The sequence below is a fragment of the Ambystoma mexicanum genome, chromosome 9 (assembly GCF_040938575.1).
Source record: "Ambystoma mexicanum isolate Mex_15411 chromosome 9, UKY_AmexF1_1, whole genome shotgun sequence".
Classification (NCBI taxonomy): domain Eukaryota; kingdom Metazoa; phylum Chordata; class Amphibia; order Caudata; family Ambystomatidae; genus Ambystoma; species Ambystoma mexicanum.
The window spans coordinates 892,261,152-892,287,165 of record NC_090931.1 but is presented as its reverse complement, the minus strand read 5'-3'; the positions used below and the strand labels follow the sequence as shown (position 1 = coordinate 892,287,165).

Here is a 26,014-nt window from a genome sequence, read left to right as displayed (position 1 = left end):
TAGACTGGCAAAACAGTGGCTAAGGAAGAAAAGATGTTAACCATACTTTTAAGAATAGTGCATCACACATTAAAGATCAGAAAGAACTTTTGTAACTGTTCAATCTCAGAATTACAGTTACCCGATTTCTTTCCTAGGCAGAAGTCCCAATCCCTTCAAAGTCTTTCCCTTATTCTTGGAGCATGAGTGTTCAGTGGCAGAAGGAGGATCACTAGGACTAGTGACCAACAGGCAGTGTTAGAATAAGTTCTTTAGTAGCAAAAGTCAGAGTTCCTTAGGAAAACTGGGCAAACAGGTGAGTACTTTTCTTCTAGGGTTAGAAGAGAGTCCAGGGGCTTCACAGAAGAAACCCCAGCAGGATTCTAGCAGTGGGACTGGGTGAGGGACCGCCCAATCACAGAAGACAACCCAAAGCTACACAGAAATCCCAACAGACTTAAGGTAAGAATGCGGTTCTGCGGGTTTGGCGCCTTTTCAAAGAGCACAGAAGAAGACAGAAAATCGCGGTTGAATTCTCGTCGTTTAAAAGGTCCAGCACTCTTGTGAGGGGACTTTTTGGACTCGATTCGTGTCTCTGGAGATACACCAGGATGGCCACGAAGTTTCAGCGAGATTCGGAATTCGGAAGACCGTGCACCGCACAGTGGCTGGAGGTCCCAGGGTATTGGGGTATTGCAAGAACGCAAGGTCGCAGCAACCCGTGGGATGGCTCAAAATGCAGGTCCTCTTGAGTCTAGTGGGTCTCACCAGGCTCAGGGTTCGGGTCGTTGTTTTCGGAGACCCCAGGTCGATTGGAAGGAAGTGCTGCAGTAGGCTCCGGTTACACAGCAGGCTCTCCGGCGCTGGAAATCATTCCCGCCGGTTTTCCTTCGTCATCCTCTTCGGTTTTCTGTTCCAGTGGTCGACATGACTTCAGCTTCCAGGTTTCCAGTATTTATCAGGAATTACAGCACAACCTCTGCATTCTCTCCCCGCATTTTATAAGAAAGGGGCGTCTGGTTGTCCAATCGGGACAGCCAGCCGCCCACTGGGATTTGTCCCAGTTGAAGGAAGGCGTAAGACAAAGGATGAGGGAGTTTTGGACTCCTCCCCAACTTCCTGTGCTTACAGACTGGCTGGAGCCTGGGCGGGGTGTCCAGGGGACTCCAGCCAAAGACAAAACTCAAATAAAGGAATTTCCTGCCCTGGATGTCAGGGGAAGGAACAAGAAACGACATGAAACACTAAAATGGCAGAAAAAGAAGACGGGGGGCCATTTTGGTAAAATGAGCATCCATAGGTGCCTTTACTGCAGCTGTAATCACAGCCCACGGTAAAGGTGCACCAAATTAGTAAAAGGTATCACTTCCACCAGCCAAATAAAGGTAAGGTTGTCACTGTAACAGAATTGTTACAGTTTTAATGTGAAAGGTGATACATTGTATCTCCCCAGCACTCCACATAAGGTGGGGTGTGCTGGTTTCACAGAATAAAATGTAAAAGGGATCCAAAGATCCTTTCTACCCTTGGGAACTGTAGTTCACTCAAGGTTAGCACAAGAAAGTTAAATGAGGAGTCCCTAGGGCAACCCAGCAACAACAGGCACTTATTGCCAATAATGAGTGAAGAACGGCATTCAAAACCTTGCACGAGCATTGCCGGTAACAGTATACAGTTCCCTGTTTACTTGCAGAAGAGTTATAGCGACTAGAAGGTGTTTGATTGAAGCCGCAACACCTGAACAATGAAAATGTAGCACTCATGTATAACGTGAATGTTATTTTACATGTGTGAGAAGCTAACGTGGTCTAAAACCATGTTTCAATCTTCAAAAGACTGTTACTATCAAAGGAGTGGTTGCTTGTCACTAATTAAGAGGAGTGAACGTTAAAGAGACCATTACCGAATACCTTACTTTATACCATAATTGTATATGCAGCATACAGTTGTGTGATCAAGCCCTCTTTATCTCCAATTGGGAATCCAAAATACAGTTAAGCGAGAAGGGCACACGGTTTTCTTGCTGTTTGGCTGTTCGTCCCGCTTTCCTCATTCTGGAACATTGGAATTGTGAAATTGTGAAAGCTCAGATACTGGCGTAGTACCCTTTAAGATATGTGGATCTAAGGCCCCGCCCCTTCCAGGAAGTGGACGTATTTAAGGGATTGCCTGCAGCCCTTGCAGCGTTTAGCCCGCACGCGAGAAGGGCATGCGTTTTCTTGCTGTTTGCAGGGAACTGGGTGCTCCTCCCTCTGCGCCCCCTCTCTTCAGCAAAGAACGAGGTAAGGTGGATACCTACTCTCTTGCCACGGTGTACATTTTTACTACTTACACTATTTAGCACTCCACCTCAACGGAAACTGCACAGAAGATTTTGGGAATACTGTCCGCCCCCTATCTCTGACGAAATTCGGCAAACCCCTTAGCAGCAGGAGACTGCGGGCCTTGTGCCTTTGATCTGGGCCTACTATTGAGACTTGCTATCGGGAGATAACGTCAGTAGGGGCTCAATTACTGACCACTTCTGTGACTTACCAGTGCTACCCTGTGGTACCAATTTACATTGAATAGCGTGGATCTTTGCTCTCTTTTTGTGTGGCTGTGTATTTGGGAGTATCTTTGCTGATTATCAAAGTCAGCTCCATTTTCCCCATTAAACATGAACCAGGTAGTATATACCCTATGCTCTGATATGCCAGCGATGGGGCGGGTCCAACAAATGGGACTAAAACGTAAGCATACTGACATCCAAACTAACCTACGCAAGCCCTTTCACACTTCTTCCACTCCAGCACCACGGATCAGCAAATCGAGAAAAAATAGTACTGGCAAATCCACTATCAATGCAGACATACGTTCTTTCTGTCAGGACAAGACCTCAACGCAGCCCGTGACAAAGGACACGGTCCCTACAATACCAGTGAATGGCTTGGCTAATGGTCCTGTAACCCCAATTGGACATGCAAAAACAAAACGCACACCACACACACAAATTTTGGAAACACAATTTTTACCGGATGCTATGACTCTATCTGATGCTCTTCCGAATCCATCATCAGATCTGAATAAACCTTGTGCAATCCCACGTGATGGTAGACTGGCTGAGTCCAACAGAAACCTCCCTCATGATTCTCTTTCTAATAACAGTGTTACAAGGTGACCCCGTTAGACCAATGGATGATCTCGATTGTGAAGAACAAAATTCAAGCTTTGTCCCTAAAGACATTGCAGTAATTGATCTTGATTCCAACGCCATAGGCTCTTCTCTACAACAAAGTTCTGAAAAATTGTCATGCTCACCAGAACGTTTTCGAGATATCAGCCAAGTTGCCTCTGAATAAGAGGTGTCATACACTGCACCGACTCCACGAAAAAGGAATTCTACAACACAACCTCCATCATTTGAACCTTCGGCTTCTTTGATTCAAATAACATGGAGTGGACGGAGAGTGGCAGTCCTGCAGGAGAGTCTGGAAGGTCTGTTGCCCATTTCTACTGATTTCTGTGTGGGGGAGGACCCTTACATAAACCCCTTCCATCCGCGGAGCGGACGCGGAGCGGACGGAGAGTGGCAGTCCTGCAGGAGAGTCTGGAAGGTCTGTTGCCCATTTCTACTGATTTCTGTGTGGGGGAGGACCCTTACATAAACCCCTTCCATCCGCGGAGTGGATGGAGAGTGGCAGTCCTGCAGTCATGACTGTCAGGGCTGCAAGGGCAAACAGAGAAATGCGGGAAATTGACATTAACTTGGAGCAGAACGACCCCCCGAGAGAGGAAGAAATGGAGGAAGAGAGGGTAGATGCCTGAGGAGCGCCAAACCTAACCAGAAACAGCAGGGCCAAAAACAACAACAAACATTAACCTCCAAGGAACACCTTGCAGCAAACATGGGTTTGCTTCAAATGGGCTCCCCAAAGCTGACGATGCAGCAAGAGCAAGCGACCATCATAAAGGCGCAACCCATCAAAAGCAAAGTCTACCGGCCACTAGTGGTCTTAGAAGACTTAAAACTAGCCCAACACGGCCCCCAGCGACGCCCATCCTTACCTGGAGGGGCGACCGAAGTGCTGTGGGCAAAGAGCCTGGAAGTCAGGACAGCCGAGGCTTCTGCCTGCCGGAAAGACGCCCTGTTGCCACTCTGAGCCGCTGCGGTTGAGCAGGACCCCGCGGAGGCGGCCCTAGAAGGGGGACCGCGGCCCGCGTGGGACGGCGAGGAGGGGCTGACGGAGAGGGAGGGCACAGCTGAGGAGGTTGGAGCCGTCGGGAGAGCGAGCCTTGGAGTAGGAGCCAGGCTCGACGGACTGACGCAGCCCTCCATACTTCCCTCCCCCCTGGGAGCGCCGCAGGGCGCTCCCCGCCCCACAGCGGAAGCTCTCGGAGGAGGGCTGCCAGGCGTGGATGTTGCTGAGGGAGGGAGGGGAAAGGAGGAGGACGGTGCAACGGCCTCAGGAGAGGCAGAGCCAGAGGAGGCGGCGGGCCCCCCACCTGAGGAGAACGGGCAGGAAGGAGCCCGATAGGGAGTTGCACACTGCAAGGGCATCACCGCCGTACCCACCAGCTGAAGTGAAAGTGGTGGCTCTCATTCACAAAGAGGCGGAGGAAAGTGCAGAGACCAGTCTGGTCTCGGAAAAAATCAATGAACAATAGAAATCCAACCCTAATAAAAAGAAAAGACAGAGAACAAGTTCTTTGCCCCTCAAGAAACACAAAGAGCACGACAATAGAAAGGCCATCCACAGCAGGCACAGACGATCTAAATCAAGATAATGTTATGACACCCCAAATCAATCAAAACTTGAACATGGGGGGAAACGACAACCGAAGTTCCCATATCGACAAAAATCGAAAAGGAAGAGCCTCATCAGAAACAACAGGGCCATCTCGAGGCAGCTGGACAAATCAGACCACAATGTTAACTGAATCACCCATAAGAAGAATCTCTCAACATCAACTGACTAGCCCGACGGATTCCTCAAATAAAAAAAAAATTGACTTATTGTCAATCATGTCATCAGTGAACATTGCATTGGCACCATTTATGAAGCTTTACGAAACTATTGCTGACTCCTTGAAAGACCATACAAGCATCCAAGCGATGATCCACAGCAAAGTTATCTTTCTAGAAGCATATGTCATGGCTTTGGAAGCCAGAAAATCAAGCACAGTCATAACAAACGACGAGGGCTCGTTCTCCCGACAAAAAGAGCAGTATGGAGAAAAAGAACAAAGACTGGTGGGCAAAACAACGGGGACTCAAACTATAGCTACAATAGACATTACAACAAATAATTTACCAACAGAGTGTGTAAATAAAGAGGCGAAGTTAATATCGACCGGGAGCCAACCAACAAAGAGACTGCCATCTAGACAACCCACTATTGGAAACCAAACTGCAGAAGGTATTTTTCAACTTTTTACACGCCCAGTAAATCAAAAGGAAACATCACTAATGAAAGCCAAAGAACCAGAGTCGAGGCAAACAAAAAACTTAGAAGTATCAGAAAAAAGAACCTCCAGTCTATCACCATCAATAATTGAACGTATTGAAAACGAAGAATTGATGAACCTGAGCCAATACCTGCCAGAAAACTCTCCTATGAGCCTAAAGGCACATAGCCCCAGCGAAGCTTTAACTTCACAATCACATAAAGAAAAAGAAAATACAACAATCGCAGGGAGACATGAAGAAGCGACTGGGGAAAAAGCAGCAAAAAATTCTAGGGAAAACGAGAAAAACACAAAGAACAAGGGCGCTAGATCAATTGAAACAGATAGACAGACAAAGCTAAAAAGGATGATGAAAGAAACAAAAAAAGAAAACGAAAGGACGAGATCGAGACCCAGAGACAATCAGACCCCAAGAAATCGGAAAAAAGAACAAAGACATAACTCCTTCAAACAGAAAGATGGTGAACTTGGTAAATCAAGAAGGAGATCAGAAGATAGATGGGATGAACAAAAACATAAAAGAAAACTGTACAGAATTACATCACCAAGGAGACCTCATTCTCAATCCAGGAACGCCCACAACAAAACCAATGCTGAAAAGCGACCCAGCCCATCACAAGATAAAGGGGAAACGATCTTTCGATACAGATCCAGAACGCAGAAACACAACTTAAAACCGAGAAAAGTGGACAAAGCTAAATGGCGCATAAAGCTGACACAAGTGAAAGAAAACAGAGATGAAATAACCCTGAACCGAAATTCGGTGTTAAAACTTTTTAAACACATTCAAAAGTTGAATCAAATAAAATCAGAAGACCTGCTTGTGGTAGAGCCCAGCCATGTAAACGCAAAAGCAAAAACGATACTCTACGTAACATCAACAACGTTGAAAAACTTGATTCTCGATTGTAGTGAAGAGCTGGACGAAATGGGCTATGACGTCAAAGTGCAATCAGCCACAAGCGAAGAAGACAACAAAAGGGAGGCTGAAAACAAAGAGCGCAATACGCCCAGCAGAAAACAAGTATTCAGACACCTAAAAAGCGCCATAGGAACAACCGGCCGCAAGAAATCTCCTGCAAAAAACAAGGAGAGAGCAAGAGCCCTGGAACCTGAAGAGAAACTGAGGGAAAACCAACAAGCCTCCAAAGAAAACAAAAACTACGAAAGTTCCACAAAAACCAAAGATACAAAAAAACTTAACAATGCCAGGATAATCCCAGAAACAGCGGCCAAACTTTCACTAGAAAAAGTCCCACAAAAAAGATGTGAACCCATGAAAGGCATATTGTCCTGGTTGTCTAAAACTCTGAGGGAAAAAAAGCAAATATAGCAATCCTTGAGAGACGAGCACATTCTTCAAGATAGACACCGCTCGACCCTCCAAAAGTGCGAACTAAAAATGTGCTTGTGGAACACGAGAGGACACACCCACCTACTGTCTCCAAGTGACATGGACCTGGGGTCATACGACCTATTATGCCTCCAAGAGACCTGGCTGACCGAACCCCCTGCAATAAGGAGGTTCGAAGTCATCCTTGCACCAGCCAAACAAGGACGTCGAGGAAGACCTTCATCGGGTTTACTGATTGCGTCTAAAAAAGTCTCCGGGATCAAATTAGAAGAAACATTGATCAGCAACCAATTGATTCTGATGGTCAAGGCGTCATGGACCCGACGGAATACCGACAAAAACGCCTATGAGAAAGTCACCTTAATCATAGCAAACACCTACTGGAATCCAGCAAGCATAGAGCCTACCTTCTACATAGAAAAAATTGAGGACGCGATAGACGAGGCACTATCTGAACATCTGGTAAAATACTTCCTTATTTGTGGAGACTTGAACGCTACGTGCACGAGCTCGGACGAAAGGGAGGCAGACCAAGGACACAACTCAACAGGCAAACAGCGTGGCAATCTATGGGTCAAATTGATGAATTCAAGAAACCTTCACAATTTGCACGAAGCATTCCCAGACTCAAATCGCCCGCCATCATGGGAAAGAAATGAATCGACAGGTACCATAGACTACATCTTCGTCACCGAACCAATACTGGCAATAACGAAAGACTTTGAAATTACACGAGTAACAGTAAGTGACCACAACCCCCTGTCAACAACTTGGATGTCAGCAAGTCCCCGGAATGATTACGCTGAGCACCAAGTCATAGCTAACACGAAGGGAAACCGCTTATATCTTACAATAGATTCCATTGTGGAAATAGAAAAAGGATTCAGCTCAATGCCAAACCATTTGGGCAAAAATAAAACAGACTATACGCCACTTTTGACGAAGTTCAAGAAGAGCCGTACAACAAAAACAAACAGTGGAAACCCCCCAAGACACGTGTACGACCTAACACTGGTGGAGAAACGCCGGGCACTGCGTAAAATACAACGCAAAGCAAAATCCTCTGGATCTCCAGGGGCTGTGAGAGCGGCGGAAGTGGAAACCAAACTCTACAAAGCTTGGGTGAAAGGTCATAGACTGTCTCTCTACCAACAAGACGCTGAAAATATCCTAAAAGTGATAAGCGGCAAAAACATAAAAGAATTTTGGAAAATCTTGAGAGCGGTCAATGAAACGCAAGAAAATACTATCATAAGCAAGATTGGAGAAACTACGTGGACAAAACACTATACTACTATGTACCTGGCACCAACTACCAACTTAAAATTACAGGGCGAAATGTCTTCGGAGCCATGGGTAAACATAGATGACCCACAGGAAATCCGATTAAAGATCAGAGGCTTAAAAAACTCTCATGCCCCAGGACCCGATGGGATTACGAACATTGATTTAAAAACAAATCAAAACGAGTGGGCCAGTCTGCTAAGTAAAATCTTCGGCAGATGCTCCAGCTTGAAAACGATACCACCCTCATGGAAACAAGCAATAATGGTACCAATATTCAAGAAAGGAGACAAAAAGGACCCGGCAAATTATAGACCCATTGCGCTCCTGGATGTTATAGGTAAAGTGTTTGGCTCAATGCTTCTTGACCGCTTTAAGATCTGGGCGGAGGAATCACCTTGCAACGACCCACTCCAACTGGATTTTAAAAAAATCTGGGCACGACAGCTTACATTCTAATGCTAAACATGCTGAAAAACAGAGTACTGGAAGGGGGAACGAGAATTTTCGTGGCGTTCATCGACCTGACTCAAGCATTCGACCGGATTGACAGGGTCTGCCTATGGTCCAAACTTGAAGCCTGGGATTGTCCACCTTCTATACTAAACCCGATTAAGGCACTGTACACTGATACTTCAATACGCATTCGACTCAACCAAAACGTTCTCTTGTCATCACCCATTCCAACAGCGCGGGGAGTGAAGCAGGGGTGCCCTTTGGCCCGGCTTTATTTCTGGCATTTATCGGCGACATCCAAGATGAAGATCTAGAAATTCGAGCATTTCCTCCAAAAATTTGCAAAACCCCGATAACGCGATTGCTCTACGCAGACGATTTGGTCCTAATGGACCACACACCAATAGGTCTGCAGCGCCAATTGACAAAGCTCCATGGGTATATGCAAGAAAATAAACTGGAAATAAATGCAAAGAAAACAAAATTTCTAGTACTAGAAAAATCGACCAGGAAAACAGAAAAACTGAAACTAAAACTGGAAGGATCACTGATCGAGCGAGTGTTCGATTTCAAATACCTAGGAGTAATCCTGGACTCCTCTTCACAAGACAAAGCCATGCAATGGGCCCTGATGACCAAAGTCAATAAATTGGCAGCTCAAGCTAGGGCCATAGATAAAAAGTTCGGGAGATTCTCGCTGATCCCAGTGCTAGAACATTACAAGAAAAAGGTGATGCCGACATTAACATATGGGGGAGATGCAATGACGAACCTACCACCATCCATCTGGACAAAAATTGAGGCAAAGTTTTGGCGAAAAGTACTTAGACTTCCAAACTCGACCCCAATAGCCTCAATTCGACGGGAGCTCAGCTTACCATCTCTTAGAAGTTCAGTCTCACAATCGTCTCTAAGGCTGTTCAGGAAATGCCGGATGGCCGAGCCACCGTCAATATATTATCTCATCAACCTCGAAATAGAAAGGAACACAAGCAAATCCCTTAACAAATGGAAAGAAGAAAACATCAGTTTGCTAGAACAGGTACAGGCAGATGAAGAACAACTAACAAAGTACCCAAAGAGAACCTTCACTAAAATCAAAGAACTTGACTGGATAAACACCCTGGAGACAGCAGGAAAAAACAAACTAACCCTGCACCTGCCACCAAATACGAAAAAACTCAATGAACTCCAGGAGTATATAAAGAAGTTCCCATCCAGGAAGGGGAGAGATATGCTGATGAGGGCCCGTTTAAATTTACTGCAGACAAACGAGATCTTGTCAATCAGAGGCCAGTCGGAAAATAATCGTTGTCGATTTTGTGCAACACAAGAAAAGGAAACAATCCGCCATTTGCTCCTAAAATGTGCCTCAAACCAACATATAAGAAGCCGATACTTAAAATCAACCTTCACAGACTTCATCATAGAGGACGAAGAAATATGTTGGTCTCGTCTGATTGGAGGCGACAAAACACAAAGGCAAATAGCCACCTACAAAATCTTGGAAGCCATAAATTGGCCGACAAAGGCACATTTTTAGAGAGCCGTTCTCTTTTTCTTTTCTTCTTCACGACCACAGACTAAAGACAGAAACCTCAAACTTTGTAAAAATCTTTTTATTAAACACAAATAAAAATAAAAAAATTAAAAAAAAATGACACTAAATGCTCTAAGTTTAACAATAAACACTTTGGTCAAATTATTTGATACTCCGAGATGAAAATCAATCTTCAAGCACTGCAGCTCGCTCTGATTTTGGCCTGGCAAAAAATCAATGACTCTGGCTGCCTGATATTGCCAATAACTGATATAGTGGGCCATGGCTCTGATCACAAAACAAATGAGGTTTCTGTCTTGAATGTTCCCTTGGAAGTCACAAAGAAAGCTAAAGTGCACACTGCATCAGTTGCAGTACAGGTTGATTATATCACCTCATTGCCTTTGATTGATCAAATTATTACTGTAAACACGCAAGACTCCGTAACATCGGAGTCTTTGGCACCTACAACACTCCCTATCACAATTGAGAAAAGAGCTTTCAGTATCTTCACTAAAGATAGCGAAATTAACATGAAAACTCAAAAATCAAAGACGGGGAAAATTCTGTTTGTGAAAAGAAATCCAAAAACATGGCAGCAATTAAAACTGTAACCAGTTCAGCTTCTAAACAATTTTTCAAAGGTTTAAAACTTCCACAAAAAAGGGTCTGTCATTAGCTGCAAATGCAGTTACTAAGAAATATTCCTCTCTAAACTCGATTCGTGATAAATTACCAGAAGAGAGACAGCAACACCTTGCACTGTATGCCCCCCTTGATGATCTAGTCGACGTTGTTCATGATGTGCATGATTTGTCCCAGGTTGCAACTGACACTGCTAAGAATGCAATCCCAACAAAAGTGATCTCAGAAATCACAGACAAGGAAAATGCTGCTCTGGATGTGCAACGAAGAGAGATTAGAAAGGAAGTAGATGCCTATGGCTGGCTTTAGGCCCAAACTTCTTGCCAATACTACGAAAATGATTTCCAAAGATATAGTCAAACAGCCTGAATTTGAAAAACACACAGAAAATCAAGACGTATCTTCAGCCATAACAACTACCAACTCCAATCTAACTAGCGCACACGACATGTCCTCTCAAACTACGAGATTGGATGATCCAAATGTCGCTATTGGAAATAAAAAGTTGAGCTTGCATTTTGATAGCAAATCAGTGTCATTTGCACCTGGCCACAATTTGACAGACTGTCAACGTCTTAATTTAAGCCCCTCCAAGGGTCACATGTCAGCTATGGCAAGAGAGGTAGATAGTAGTTTAAAGATAATGATGCTACCCAAATCAATGCAAGGGCCTGTAGTGCCTAAACCTCTGGAACCAAATACAGCAAAAAGAATTAACCATCCGACTGGCTGCCCTTTTTCCATCATAATTGGTAGCAGACAAGCTCCTTTCACGCAGTATGATCTGAATCTGCACAGTATAATGTCAATATTCTCTGAAGTGCCTGCTTTAGAAGATATAGGTTCACAGGACATCAACCAGGTCGAATTTCTAAATTATAAATCTTTGACCTTGGTGAGGTTATGGCCGAGATCGAGAGTTGTTCAAAACACTATTTGGGGTGCCAAACAACAATTGTTTGATATGGGTTTTGTTGTGCTAGCTGGCCCTGCTTTTGAGTATAATACACGTACCAACAGACCACCCCAAAATATTTCAGGTTGCCCCAACTCAAACATGAATTCAATTCAAGAGTATAAGATGCAAGTACATACTCCATGTGTTTGCAAATGTGGTGGCAACAATAGTTAACAAACCACACCCTTAGCTCAAAGGGCTCTATCCTTACTCTGTTAGAACACCTGTGGTTTTGCGCTTTTGCTAAATAATGCTAAAAATGGTTTAAATTATTTTGACATGGTGATTTTGCAAGAAACCTGGTTGATGGAAATCCCAGTCTGGGATAATCATGATGTACAGCTGGTCCCTGCACTAAGAGTGTCAATCTTATGATAACAATCTTATGATCAACATAGAAAAACGCAGGTTGTCATATGTAGGACAAAACTGGGAAAGAAACTAAGCACTTTTCAATCGAAATTACAACATTTGAATTTAATGGTTGTAGAGCAGTATTAAGTATTTGGGTATGATTTTTGGTGGTAACATTGCTAGTCCAACTTTTCAGACAACCGTTAAATTGAAATTTACTCACTTAATCTCACAAGCCACGATTCTAGCCTTTAAATATGGTAAGTTCTCATGCTCTCACATTATGATGTTTTTTCAACAAAAAGTCATACCTACCATAACATATGGGGTCGAAGCTATGTTACCGTGGAGCCCTGCTAAATGGGAGTCAATGGAAGCTTGCTTTTGGAGGGCCATTTTGAAACTTCCTAGTTGTGTACCCATGGCATTGGTGAGTTTGAATTAGCCTCATTCTCCTTAGCCACACACGTGGCTTGGAGACTATGTGCCTTTTTCAGAAAATGCATGTTAGGTGTTGAATCGCAAACGGTTTTAAATACTGTGGCTTGCTTCTTGTTGACGCATAGATACAAATTTCCATTATGTGGAAAAACCATGTGATAAATATCATCTCTTCTGCTGATCTGTCAATTGATGAGCTATTAACCAACCCAGACAAATTCAAGCTCAAATTGAATAGGTATAACTGGGTATGTACAAGAGACAAATGTATCACATACCAAGAATTCAATGTGCTAATATTTGGCCATAAAAGGCTAGGGCAGATGGCAGATTATTTAATATTCGTAGTCAGTATCTGAGACTCCGGATGAATTTATGGCACACAAATGAAAAACGTGCCAGAAGAGGAATAATACCCAAGGGAATGAGTCATTGCCGCTTTTGTAAAGACACTAAATACAAAGAAACTATGATACATTTGGTAGTAGACTGTTTGGCATTGAAGACACAACAAGAACTGTACTTCAAGAACCTTATGGCCTTGACAAGTTCTGAAAGCAGTGATGACATTTGGCAAGCGCTTTTCGCCACTGCTAGAATGTCGGTCAAAATTGCCTAAGTGAAGTTCTTGGATATGGTTCTCTCACAAACAAACAATAAAAATGGCCATCAAAAGTCTTTTACTAGTGGCATTCTATCTACCTAACTGTTTGGCGAAATCATTCTGTTTCCTGTTGCCAAAGTGAGCACCTATTATTTTTCTTTTCTTAATTGTGCCTGGTTTGTTTGTTCGCACAATTAATTAGTCTATTTTTAATAATACATGTGATTGTTTTAAGTGATTTCAAATTTATTTGTAAACATGGTTTTGTAAGATAAAGTATTTGAAAGGTGGATTCAGTCAGCCAACCAAATAAAAAATAAAAAAATACACTCGGAGTAATCTCCCTCTGTGCCTGCTGATTCCAACGGTCTGTAGTGATTACCCCTTTAATCTGCAGGTAAGAGAATACCAATAGTTTCCCTATATGCAGGGCCCCCTCTGTCCTGAAGCGAGATAAACTTCCCATCCCGCACTGCCTACCATGGCCAAACCAGCCGCAAACCACATCTGGTACCTAGCAACATCCAGTATCTCCTCCCGTACCCCCGGTGCCCCCACAGGTGACTGACTCATAGGGCGAAGGCCACGCTGTAATCCCCCTTCTCCCACTACCCGGATGCCACAGGTTCCATATCACCCTCAGGATAAGATGTTCCCGAATTCTTCTTAGAATAGATGCTCTAGGTGCCCTCAGCCATCTGCCCGCCGTGGCCGGTCGCAAATGAAGGTTCTACAAATAAACCCGTTGCTTGCCTTTGTCCCTCCAAAGATGTGATGTCAACACCCTTAATTGCGCTGCCCTGTAGTATTCCCAGAGATCAGGGAATCCCACCCCTCTCCTTGGGTAGGACCAAAGAATCAAATGCCACCCGCAGCTTCTGTCCCTGCCACAAAAACTTCAGCGTCCGCCCCTTGACTTCCCTCAATAACGCCCCAGAGGTCGCCGTTGGAAGCATCTGGAAAAGGTACAAGATCCTAGGAAGGAAGTTCATTTTGAGGATGTTAAACCGCTCCATCCAGGATATCATAATTTTCTCCCATTTCAACATATCCCATACAGTGTCTGAAGCAGAGGTGGGTAATTAGCCTCACAGAGATGCTGCAGCTGACGCGTGATTGTCACCTCCAGATAAGTGTCTCCGACCTCACCTTCATCCCCAGAGAATCAAGTATTCCCAAATCTCTTTCAGCGCCATCATCAAAAGGGAACAAGATAGATTTAGCACTATTGATTTTAAACCCAGCAAACTGCTCATACCATTGAATCCCCCTCAGCGTGGCACGGACGGAAGTATGCAGATTCCGCAGATGCAACAAAACCTTGTCGGCATAAAACCCGAGATTGAACTCTGCATCTCCTGCCCATATCCACTCAACCTGAGGTATGCTCGGGAGCTTCTCTGCCAGTGGGTCCATTGCTAGCGCAAACAGGGGAAAAGGCAGGCACTCCTGCCTAGTGCCTCTCTTTAACTGAATCGCTCTGGAGAACCATCCATTAACAGCTACCCTTGCCAATGGGCCAGTATATAAAGCTTTAATGCAGGCCAAAACGTTTTCCCCAAACCCATATTTCTGCAGCACTGCGTACAGGAAGGTCCAGTCCACCATGTCAAAGGCCTTCTCAGCATCTGAGGCTAGTAGTGTTGGATTGCCCCTTTTCCCCCGGGCCATGTTCATCAAATGTAAGTCTAGCACCTTGGTAAAAATCTTTCAATCACATTAAGTAGTGATATGGGCCGGTAAGACCCACATCCCTTAATATCTCTCCCTTTCTTAGGGATCACTGATATCAGAGCCCGGCCATATGATTCCGGAGCCTTCCCCATATCCTGGATATAATTAAACAATTTAACCAGATGTGAGGCAAGAAGGCCTGGCAAAGGACTTATAAAACCGGGTTGTGAAACAGTCATCTCCCGGTGCCTTCCCAACCTGCATCCTCTGAATTGCTAATAAAACCTCCTCCATACAAAAGGGCTCATCAACCAACTCCTCCTCCTCTGCCGTTAAGGCCGGGAGTGAAACCTCACACAAATAAGAATCCAGCTCATCCCTGTCCACCTGCATCTCTAGACCATAGTGTTCTTCATAAAGGTGAGCAAAGCGCTCTGCTATCCCATCAGGGGACATATCGACCCGACCCCCTACGCAATCAGGCCCACTGATCCTGTCGACCCATCACTCCGCCCTCTGCCCCAGCAGACGGGCCGCTAGTAGGCCGTTGGCACTGTCCCCTTTCTCATAATACTTTTGTTTAAAAAATTTGAACTGTCGAACCACTTTATTTAAAAAATGTCTTTGTTTTCAATTAACTATATATATATATATATATATATCATATAAGATGAACTGGCATTTTGGCATTACCACGGATTCTGCTATGGGTTCGTTATCCTGGAGTTGTCTGATGACCCTGCTTCCTCTGCCTATAGGTACTTGTGTGGGCAGCAACGGCATCCGTGCTCGTACTGTCTATTATTCGGTTACTTGTGCACCACTGTCTTGGGTCCTCTGGTATCCCCGTACCTCCTCCGGGTCCTCTTCTTCGGTTTCCACTTCCTCTTAACCAAATAAGTCCTGCACCAGGGAGTTCCATGCTGCTATTTTCTGTGCCGTTTCCCCCTCCCCTCTTTGCACTGCTCTTATCCACTCTGCGGTTTCCGCTAGTGTCCACTTCCGAAGGTCCTACCACCATGCTTCTGCGGTCAGGCCTTCCCTTGATTTCCAGGACATCGCTATCCTTCTTTTGGCTAATATACATATCAAGTCTTTCATCTTTGCTAGATGCGCTTTGTCTCTACCCCTTCATGGGAAGAGTCCCAGCAGGTACCACTCCGGGTGCTCCGCCTGTATCTGAAGTCCACTCTTTGTTATTTTGATCCTAATTCCTTCCCAGAAAGTCTGTACCACTGGGCATGTCCAAAAAATGTGCACCATTACTCCTACGTCCCGTCCCCTGTGTTAGGCAGAAACCTGTGCAGTTCCCTTAGGGACCACTGCAAAAGATTTAAGACTACAGGTGTTGGCAGTAAACCCACTTGGTAGCAGTCTGTACCACCCAGATTTACCTGGTAGCTGTGGCTGAGCAATCAGACTTCCCTCAAGAAGAGTTAGGCAGTATGCAAAGTATACACAATAGGCACTCAGATACAATAATAAAAGCAAACACTGACCAGAGCTTTGGTATCAAAGTATATATTTATTTATTTAAAAACACACTGTTTGAAACACTCCAGCACTCTTATTGTAAAACACTCTAAACACAGTTACTATTATAATATATACAACCCTTATTCCTCATCAGATAAGTCTTAGTTAACACCACTTATTTCCAGACAGAGGTGAGCGCTTAACTATAGATGGCACTCCAATAAGTTCATGAAGAAGGGAGGGAAAAAGACAGAATATGGAAAGGTACTCCACTCTAAGATTCAGGAACACAGTTAGCAAGGCAGAAGAGCAAAAGTCACTGGTGAGCCAAAGTCCAAAGGCTGGGCCCACCTCTTAGAGAGAGCAGAGCACAAATGCGCCCAAGATCACACAGTTACACTATGCTTAGAAAGTCTTGCAGAGGGTTCAAAAAAGGGTTTAGAGAGGCTTTAAGAAAGGGTGTCCCAGACTTACCCAGGTTCGAAAGCCGGGGGCTAAATCTGCCCCGTACAGTCGGTAGCAAGGGAAGCCAGGCGGGACACGGTACCTTCAGTGGGAAGGATCCTCCAGCGGTGGCAGTTGTTCCTGGTAGTGGGTGCAAGTTGCGTCGTCCAGGGGAAGAGAAGATCTCGACTTGGAGGAAAGATGAAGGTAGTTGCACTACCAGGGAAGAAACCAGCCGTGGAGTTTTCCGGTTAAAGGTGGTACCTTTGTTTCGCGGTCGTGGTAAAACGTGGTATCCCGGTTGCCGGGGTGCTTAGCACAGGTAAGGCGGCCACGAGGTACGTCGGGAAGGCGAAAAGACGGTGAAACTGGTTATCCCCACCAGTCAAAGGAAAAAGACTCTCCGGCGGGAGATCTCCTCTGTCGTTGGGAAAAGTGGTGAGGCAGTCCAGCAGTGCTCCACCGGTGGTGGTGTCGTGGCAGGTTGGCTCAGCTTCTCCCTCGTCGGATTCTTAGGTCCTGTGGCGACTTCTGAAGTTCCAGTCCCCAAAGCCCTGCTTTTATGCAGCAAACCCCCATTCACTCAGCCTAGCTGTCACTCAAACATGCTAAGTGGTGAGCCGGTCGGCTCACCACTTGGGCCAATCAGGATGGAGTGCGACTTGAGTTGCCTAGGCAACTCAGTCCAGGGTGCCTAAATTTCCCTCCACCCCTCCTAAGTACCCCAGACAGAGTGGCACCACTTTGGAGGGCTTCTGTGGAGAAGCCCGCCAAAAAGTGGAACAAAGGGCTCGACTTGGGTTGGAGTCACAGAAGAGAACACAAACGCCATTTTAGAATCAAGTTTTGGCAAAAAATACCAACAGGAGAATTAATATTAATTAAATAAACCGGCGGTATGTTCGAGGCTACCGTAAATAATTAAATAAAGATAGTAGCCTAAAACAATGGGAAATCCCATAGGAAAATATTCGCGGTTGAATATAAAAAGTAGTATCCACTGCCACCAGCCAAAACTCGATCAGGGGGGACGGAGACGTGCCCCCTCGACTAACAGACCCCGGGGCAATTGAATTGCCCCAGCCAGTACGTCCACAATATGATGGTTTGTACTGGTTCTGTTCAGAATTTAAGACTAGTAAAGTCAATGGTGACTTTACATGCCCTGGGAGACAGTAGTCAGTCCCAGGGTATGGAGTCTATACTGGGGGGTCACTATGACACCCCTGTGTCACTGCACTGTGGGTGCTGTGTAACACACATCACAAAAACACATTAAGCCCTATGGGGTAAAAGACCCCATAGCCCATTAAACACATCTAGATTCAAAGAAACACACTCAAATCATGCCCAAGAGTGAGGGTAAAAGAGTCTCACTCTTGGCAGGAGAAAAAAAATAAACCCCAAAAATCCAGCAAAGCTGCTGGGGGACACACTAGGTTAGGAAATTCAGCCTAAACAGAGAATTCTCCCTAACACCCTTTCCTCCATACTTGTGGGACATCTCTCCGTCCTGTGGGACGGGACCGGAGCACTTTGTAAAAAGCATCCACATTTTTTTCGAAAATGTGTCCCTCCTCTCTTTCCTGCGCGGGGCCCAGCACGCGGCCGTAACCCCGCCCACCTTGGCTCCGCCCCGCGATCGCCCATCAGTCCTTTTCTCCGCTCGAACGGGGCCGGACGCACTTGCATCCTCGGAAGATTTTCTTCCCTTTTTTCCTCTCTGGCTCTCGCTACCATTCATTTACTAGTCTGTCTATGTCTTTCAAATTAGACTTTCCAGATTGTTCATCGTGTCACTGTCGCTTCGCAAGGGCGGATCCCCATCCTCTTTGTTTAGAATGTTTGAGTCCGGATCACCGTTGGGACTCCTGTTTTTACTCTGACTCCCTTTCGGTCCGGGCACTTCAACGTCGGTGGGAGCGGTGGGAGGAGGTGTTCTGACAAACTCCTCCTTCGCATTTTCAGGCGTTCATCGACGAGAAGAAAAAACACCCGATAAGTTCTTTACTTTTCAGACCACCCCGACTGGGGGATACCTTCCGGGGTTCCTCTCGGTCCGGGAGGGGCGTTGATCACTCTGTTACCGGGGTTCGCCCTGAGGTGCCCGTTGGGCCTAATCATTTTACCAGAGTTTTCTCTGAGGGTCTCTGTAAGGGGCCTGTGAACACCGGAGTACGCTCCGAGGCCCCTCCTGTGGGGTCTGTTTGTAGACCCAGTTCTACTGAGTCGTGGGGTACCGGAGTTCGCTCTGAGGCCTCTATGTCGGCTTCCCTCAAAAACAAAACCGGGGTGCGCCCCAAGGCCTTGGCTGGGCTTGTAGTTACCGAACGGATGTTCGAGGCCCGCGCAGAAAAGGCTGTTACCGGGCCTGGGTCCGAGGTCCCTCGTACAGAGGCTAAAGCTACCAACAGTTCTGAGAGGCCGTCGGTGAAAGCGCACCGTTCCCGCTCTTGTGGTGACACCAGATCTGTTGAGGGGGCTAAGAAGCAAAGTTCTTCTTTTACCGGCAGTGCCGAGGTCCTTCCTTCGAAGGCTCAGTTGGCGGTTGGTATGTCACAAAAACATTCCAGGCCTCATAGTACCGGCTCGGCCGAGGTTCCTTATGTTAAGGCTAAGATTAAGACCTCTGAGCCATCGACGGGGACTCCTGCCTCACTTCCTCACGTGCCGCAGTTCCCCTCAGATGAGGACAAAATGGTGCCCGACCACGGCAGCCATTTTAGGTGCTACCCCTACAACTACGCCATCGGCTTCTGGTGTAGGGCTCGGTCTCTTGGGTGAACCTAAAGTCCCTTGTGCGCATCCTTACCGGCTGGTTTATGATTGGAACGCCCGAAAGCCTCTTCCGCACAATGTTTCTTTGCCCGAGGGGGTGGCTCCTTTGATTTATGTGGATACGTCGGTGGAGGGGCCGGTGTGGCACCCCTCCCCGTTACGTCCCTGGATTTGTCCACCTCATGAGAGGCCTTCTCAGGTCACGAAACAATCTCCTGAGGATGCTTTTTTCGGTAAATTTCAAGCGATTATGCGCACCGACCCCATGAGGGAATATTTCAAAGGGCTTTTCAAGGAGATATGTCCACCGGCGCCTCCGACTCCACCCGTTCCTCCGGTGGTTCCGCCGGCACCTCCCTTGCCCGTGGTGCCCCCCCTGCTCTCCCGCCTTTGCCTCCATTGTCCCCAGTGTACAAGGCAGTGCCTGACACGGCTCAGCAGTATCCTGACCTGTCAGATGACCCTCAAGGCGATCAGGACAACGAGGATCTTCCCCGCTCTATCAGAGCCTTTCATGACCGGGTACTGGACATGATGAGTTTCTTAGATGTTCTGGTGCCCGAGGCACCCGCTCCGCAGGAGGGCGTGCTTTCTGGGGCGTTCACCCTGTCTCCTTTGGAGCGTACCGGCCTGTTCCTGCAGAAGGACTTTCTGGCCGAGGTCCGAAGAGTCTGGGAAAAGCCACACTCAGGACTTTTTGTCAATAAAAAGATTGACGCGAGGTACAGGCTGCATGCTTTGGAAGAGGTGGCCCTGTCGTCTTGTCCGCCTCCCTCCTCCACAGTGGTGGCTGCGGCCACTTTGCAGTCCAGGCCTGCAGCATCCTCTTCCACGACGGCTACTCAGGTTCTGGGAAAGGAGGACAAGCTCCTCGACTCCCTCGGGAGGAAAATCTTCACCAACTCAGCCTTGCAGCTCAGGCAGGCCAATGCCGAATTGATATTGGCAGGAGCTAACATGCGGATGTGGAAAGGTCTGCCAGAGTTTGAGGAGCACATCCCGGTCGAGAAGCTGGAAGATTTCAAAGGAGGCCTTTCCGATGCCAGGGTCGTGGCCTAGGATCTCCTGGAGGCTGCGGCTCATCACGTAGACACCTCGACTCGGGGCCTGATGCTTGGGGTTGATACCTCACGGCAGGCTTGGCTGCATGCCACTAAATTTACCAAGGAAGTGCAAGACAAGGTGTTGGACCTTCCATTCGATGGTAAGGAGCTTTTTCATTCTTCTACTGATGTAGAGCTCACCAAAACCAAGGATAGCACTCAGATGGCTAAATCATTGTCTGTTCTGGTTAAAGCTCCTTTGAAATCCCAGAGACCGTTGTCGCAAAGTCGCCCTTCCTCTGGTTTTAGAAGCTCCCTCGACTGCAAATCTCGCAGAGTGGATTCTCCTGCGGGGAATAACCGCCGTAGACAACGGCGAACATGGGTTTTCTCCCGCTCCTCAGCCTCCTCTTCAGGTTCAGTTGGCACCGCCACCGATAAGCCTGCCAAATGAGGGTTTTCCGCGCTCGCACGAGACCCCGGTGGGAGGACGCATTGCGTCTCATTGGGAGGCGTGGCAGACCATCACAGAAGACAGATGGGTCTTGTCAGTCGTTCGAGCGGGCTTCCGCTTACCTTTACCCTCTACCCCACCCCTCAACCCTCCTTTTCAGCTGTCGGGCTCATCCTCCCTCAAGGCCGAGGTTCATAAGCTTCTGGACCTCAGAGCTGTGGAACCCGTTCCCCTTGGGGAGCGAGGGGAGGGCTTCTACTCCCGGCTGTTTACGGTGCCCAAACCCAACCAGGCTGGCCTGCGCACCATCCTAGACCTTTCCCAGTTCAATCTTTTCCTACCCCAAGAGATATTCAAGATGATCACGCCCAGCCAGATCCTCTTTGCAGATGAGCGATTGGCTCAGCATTGTGGATCTTCAGGATGCGTACATACATATCCTGATTTGGAATCCACACAGGAGATACCTCCGCTTCTCTTGGGAGAGGAGCACTTCCAGTTTCGGGTGCTTCCTTTTGGCCTCAGCTCGGCGCCGCGTGTCTTCACGAAGATGATGTTGGTGATTGCGGCCTATCTTCATCTCCAGGGTATCCATGTGTATCCTTATTTGGACGACTGGCTCTTACGCAGCCCTTGTCCGTTGGCAGCAGCGGGCAACCTCCAGTCTCTCCTTCAGCTCCTGTTCCAATCCTCCATGACGGTCTCACAGGACCTGATCTTCCTGGGTTTTCGTTGGAACACGATCGACTGCAGAGTATATCTGACCGGGGACAGAATGGCAGATCTGTTGGCCACGTGTCAGATGTTTGCGCAGTCGGAGAGCTTGTCGGCCGCTCTTCCTCTTGCTCGTCTCAAAATGAGACGGACCCAGATGGCCCTTCGGAATTCATGGCGTCGGGCAGTAGATCCGGATTCCATGCAGATAATGATTCCGGATTCCATGAGAGTGGACCTGGATTGGTGGTCATCTCTCAGCAATCTGTCTGGGGGCGCGGGGTTTCAGGACTCGGTCCCTACGGTGACGATCATGACAGACTCCTCCCTCCTCGGGTGGGGTGCGACGTTAGATCTTCTTCAGGTCTCGGACCTCTGGTCGCCTCAGGACAAGCTCCTGCACATAAATCATTTGGAGCTTCTGGCGATCTTCCTAGTGATCAGGGCGTTCAGACCGATCATTGTCAACAAGGTGGTCCGCATAAGAACGGACAATGTGGTATCAATGTATTACATAAACGAGCAAGGGGGAGCGTTCCCCCCCTTGCCCCCTCATGGACCTGTCCATCCAGATTTGGGAGTGGGCCGTGCTTCATGGTGTCTGGCTGCTTGCAGTGCACATCCCCGGCCAGCTGAATGTCACAGCGGATGCCCTCAGCCGGCGGACAGTGGTCAGCTACGAGTGGGAGTTGAAGGCGGAGGTCGTCTCATGGATTTTCTCGCGTTGGGGCACACCGGAGGTGGACCTCTTCACCACGGCGGTAAACAAGAAGCTTCCTCAGTATGCCTCCAGAGGGGGGCTGGGAGCCTCCTCTCTGGGGGATGCTCTCGAGATTCCATGGCACAACATGAGAGCTTACGCCTTCCCGCCTCTGCCTCTAGTTCATCGAGCAATTTGGAAGTTGAAAAGCTCTGTGAACTGTTCCCTTCTACTGATAGCCCAGTGGTGGCCGGCCAGGTTTTGGTTCTCAGAACTTCAACACCTGTCGGTGTATCCGCCGATCAGGTTACCAGTAACTCCCGATCTTCTTCACCAAGGGGAACCACAGATGTGGCACCCCTCCCCACAATCGCTCAGCTTGGCGGCATGGTGCCTGAGTTCAAGTCTTTAGAGCATCTGAGTTTGTCTGCGGATAACATGCGCATTATCCCGGCAGCCAGGAAACCCTCGACCAGATCTCAATACAGGAGTAAATGGCTCAGGTTCTGTCATTGGTGTTTGGAGAAGAAGTTGGATCCGAGGGTGGCCACGATTGACACGGTGCTGTCCTTCGTGTCCTCCCTAGCAGAATCAGGGGTTCATGTTCTGTCATGCAGGACTTATCTCTCAGCGGTTTCCGCTTACCTTTCTACAGAGCTGTGTTCTTATTCTCTAACTAACCCAATGGTGAAGAGGCATTTTGCTGGCTTGACACGCCTCTACCCTCCGGTTCATAATCCGCACCCGCCATGGGACCTAAATGTAGTCCTGACGGCGCTGTGCCATAAACACTTTGAACCAATGGCTATGGTAGACCTCAAGTACTTGTCTTGGAAAGTGTCCTCTCTGGTCGTCGTTACGTCAGCAAGGAGAGTGAGTGAGCTCCAGGCATTGTCGGTGGAACATCCTTTCTTTGTCTTTCACAAGGACAAGGTAGTCCTTCGGACAAACCCGGCTTTCCTACCGAAGGTAGTGACCGAATTCCATCTGAATCAGTCGATCTCCCTTCCGGTCTTTTTTACGAACCCTGCCTCAGAGGCTGAAAGAGTTCTACACTGTCTTGATGTCCGAAGAGCTCTTAAGTTCTACCTGGACAGGACTTCCGAGTTTAGGAGTTCTTCTCAACTTTTTGGGACCTTCGGTAACCCTCAGGGCAAGCCGGCGTCTAAGGCATCTATTTCCAGGTGGATTGCCGCCTGCATCACGGAGTCTTTCACCGTCCAAAGGCTGAAACCTCCTAAAGGTATCCATGCACACCTGGTGCGGGGCAAGGCAGCCGTGGTTGCTTTTCAGAAATATGTTCCCTGGGAGTCCATCGCTAGGGCAGCTACTTGGGCCTCCCCATCTGCTTTCTGTAAGCATTACTGTCTCGACATGAGCTCTAGAGCTGACACTCAGTTTGGTCAGGCTGTGCTGAAGAACCTGTTTCAGTAAGGGATATTTCCATCCACCCGTAGTTCCTGTAAGGAGTGCTTGGGAATCTCCCACAAGTATGGAGGAAAGGGGACGGGACGTAGGAGTATTACCAGGTTACTCACCGTAGTGACCACCTTACTCCTAGTCCATAGTCCCCTTTCCTCCATACGCCCGCCCGCCGTCCCCTCTAATAAGGTTCCTCTGTTATTGCTAATGGGTCTTTGACCCGGCGATAAAAAAGGACTGATGGGCGATGCGCGGAGCAGAGCCAAGATGGGCGGGGTTACGGCCGCGTGCCGGGCCCCGCGCAGGAAAGAGAGGAGGGACACATTTTTGAAAAAAAATTGGATGCTTTTTACAAAGTGCTCCGGTCCCATCCCACAGGACGGAGAGATGTCCCACAAGTATGGAGGAAAGGGGACTGTGGACTAGGAGTAAGGTGTTCACTACGGTGAGTAACCTGGTAAATCTGCTTCATCAGCTGAGCATCGGGGGCACCTGTTAGGGTCACCCCTACACATCATGTTCATCCTCTTAGGTGTGAGGTACGCTCTATGTTTTACGTACAGCTGTGCTTGTTTGAACCTTGCGTTCCTAGACACTGTCTTTGGGTATTTTAGCACCCTACTCCATTCTTGGTCACTAAATGGTGTGTGGAGTTCTTCTTCTCAGCGCTGTTTTATATGCAACTCTTGTTCAATGTGGGGTCTTAGCATTTGTTTGTATAGCCTAGAGGTAGTGTGTGCTCCCTCCGATATGTCGTAGCACATATCCAATGCTCCTGTTACGTCCTCTTGGTCTTCCCATTCCGGCCATCTTTTTTTAATTCTGAGGATTAATCTGTTGTACAGGATGAATTGGCCTTCGTGTATATCATGTTCTTCCACCATCTCTTGGAAGTCTGCCCATCCTCCTTCTTTTCTCAAGTCCCCAATTTGTGCTACGCCTTTGGCTTCCCACTGAGCTCGGTACATTGCTAGTGCATTTGTGTCCATGCCCATTAGGCCCGCTAGGGGATTTGTGCTCAGTAGGGATCTTCTGTCCCCTGTAGTTTCCATGCTCTATTCCACAACCTCACTGCGATGTTAAGCAGATACGGTAGAGTTCTGAGCAGGGGTTTGTCCAGCCACAGTATTTCTCTTAGATAATGTGTTTTCAGTGCTGGCTGGAAAATGGTTGTGTCGATTGTTTCTTCCTCGCCCAGCCATTTGACCACGAATTGCAGCTGCCCAGCTAAATAGTATTTTTCAAAGTCCGGCAGCCTAATGCCTCCTTCTTCATAATCTCTCTGCAGGGTCTTCATTGCGATCTTGTTTCTCCCCCCGACCCACAGGAAGTTTCTTGCTATTGTGTTTATTTTAACAAAGAAGGCCCTGGGGATACTGTGCAGAATGTTTGTGAAATAATATAACAGGCGTGGGAGTACCACCATTTTCAAGAGGGCCGCCCTACCCATCATTCCTAGTGGCAGTGTTCTCCAAAAGGTCATGCACTTTTGTGTTTTTTCTAGGGCTGCCTGCGAGTTATATTGGTGTGAGTCTGCGGTGTCATGGTGGACCACTATTCCCAGATATCTGAAGGAGTGAGTTGCCCATGTTAGGCCTAGGTCTGGGAGTTCTGCCTGGGGGACCCACCTCAGGGCAGCCAGGGGGAAGATCAGGGATTTCTCTTGGTTGATTGCTATACCTGAGAGTCTGGTGTATGCTCCAATTGCTTCCAGGAGGCAGGGCAGACCAGTGCGCGGGTTTCCCACAAACAACAGCATGTCTGCGTATAACGAAATTTGATGGAGCACTCCATCTACCTCTATCCCTGTGTCTCCATATTCTGCTCTAAAAAAGACCGCCAACGGTTCGAGGGCCAAGATGTATAACATTGGTGATAGTGGGCACCCTTGTTTTGTTCCCCTATAGATCCTCCAGTCTTTTGAGATATGTCGTCCTGTCTTCACCCTGGCCCTGGGCTCCCTATACAGTAGCCTGATCCATCTAAGGAACCCCTCCCCAATGCCAAAGTGGGCGAGAACCCTCATCAGCCACCCCCAGTTCACTGAATCAAATGCTTCAACTGTGTCGAGAGACACTATCGCGCATTCTCTTCTCCCCTGGTTTGTTCTTTCGAAGGGATTGTGTCCTCCGACTAATTCCTTATCTTTGATAATAGATCATCTCCCAGCTTGCTGGCCTCGGAATATTTTTTTCAGTAGAGGGCGCTGCACGTCGACGTCCCTCGAGCCGATGTCCCTCGACGGC

At 47.4% G+C, this 26,014-nt stretch overlaps 1 protein-coding gene across 6 annotated transcripts in view; it reads left to right on the top strand.

Moving 5' to 3' along the window:
- HDAC4 (histone deacetylase 4) overlaps nucleotides 1-26,014 on the top strand; it is a 2,586,716-nt gene that overhangs the window by 2,074,532 nt on the left and 486,170 nt on the right. The window lies entirely within an intron of this gene.